The sequence below is a fragment of the Microtus ochrogaster genome, unplaced genomic scaffold (assembly GCF_000317375.1).
Source record: "Microtus ochrogaster isolate Prairie Vole_2 unplaced genomic scaffold, MicOch1.0 UNK31, whole genome shotgun sequence".
NCBI lineage: Eukaryota > Metazoa > Chordata > Mammalia > Rodentia > Cricetidae > Microtus > Microtus ochrogaster.
In genome coordinates, this window is record NW_004949129.1 from 2,129,752 (window position 1) to 2,131,286 (window position 1,535).

The 1,535-nt window shown below is 37.1% G+C and overlaps 1 protein-coding gene across 11 annotated transcripts in view; it reads right to left on the reverse strand.

The window, feature by feature from the left end:
* Positions 1-1,535, reverse strand: part of Cdk12 (cyclin dependent kinase 12) — a 78,428-nt gene that overhangs the window by 32,028 nt on the left and 44,865 nt on the right. The gene's annotated exons all lie outside the window — the stretch shown is intronic.

The following is a 1,535-nucleotide window of genomic DNA, read 5'->3' on the forward strand; positions in this document are numbered from 1 at the left end:
GAGCCACCATGTGGTTGCTGGGAATTGAACTCAGGACCTTTGGAAGAGCAGGCAATGCTCTTAACCTCTGAGCCATCTCTCCAGCCCTCAAATAATGTTTTTGTTGGTATAAAATGAATAAAGAGAACTTAACTGGCTGTGTTTCAGTTGAAGATAAATGTAAGCGCAGAAAGGAACAGTTTATTAATAGCTAGGAAAGACTAGGTAGGAAAGGGTTGAGAGATGTCTCAATAGGTAAATGAACCTGCCACCTAGTATTAAAATCCTGATTATAATTTTGGAATTTACATGATAGAAAACGAGAATCCAACTCCCACAACTGGCCCTGACCTTTTACATGTGGCCTGGCAAGAGCATGAACATACACACAGTGTGAAATGAGAAGAGATAGTGCTTTGAATCATGGGACTATATAAACATATCATGATTTAATCATCAGTTTGCAAATCATTCTCTAAATTTCCACGATTGGATATCATCAACTTTCTTAAGGAGTTAGGTGGGATCCTGTTAGTTTCAGGCTATCCTGGTCTACTTAGTGAGTTCCAGGTCAACCAGGGTTACCCTGTGATTCAAAAAACAAACGAACAAGCAAACAAAACTATATACTAGCTTCCAAATTTCAGTAAAAAGCTTAAACATCAAAAATATATATATATATCAAATCTATCAAAATAAATTTGGATAGATCTTTGGAGCAATAAAATTTATAGTTACCATCTATACATGTACTTATCTAAATCCTTTTCCTTTTCTTTGGAAGATATCAGGCTAACCTCGAACTCTTGATTGAGCTACAATTAAAAGTGTTTACCCCCATATCTGGCCATTCCTTTGTCTGGCAAGAAAATTAATAACGCAAGAGGACTCTAAGTTCAACACAGTGAGACCATCCCACAACTCAAACAACAAGAAAAAAATTGCCCAAAAAAAACACTAAAGAACTGGAGAAATTGTTCAGTAGATAAGAGCTTGGGCTGTTCTTGCCCATAACTTGAGTTTGCATGTCCGGCAGGTGAAAGTTGCTGGCCCCCACAGGCAACCATTTACATAAACGCATAAAAAAATAGCAAAACGAATAAAAAAACAAGCATACAAAAACAACAACAACCAAAACAAAACAAAACAAAAACCCAGCAAAAACAAGAGGCTGCTTGGGAACACAGCTTAGTGGTAAAATATTGATTTGACTAACACGTACAAGGATCATAGTACTGGCATAAACAAAAAAACAAAACAAAACAAAACAAAGAAACAAAAATAAATCTAGCACAAAAGCTATTAATACTGTCAGTGATAAGTTCAAAGACAAAGGATCTTGTATGAGCCATGAAGTTGAATGTGAGTATAGAACCTTGGAAGATCCTTTAATGTACATTCTATTCATAAAATTGTCATCAAAGAGGGGCCTAGAGATGGCCAAGGTAGCAAAGGCCCTGGCAGCAGAATCCAAGCACTGACTCTCAAGTTGTCCTCTGACCTCTATACAAGGGCTATGGCTTATATATATGCACGCGTGCTATCTCTCTCCTCTC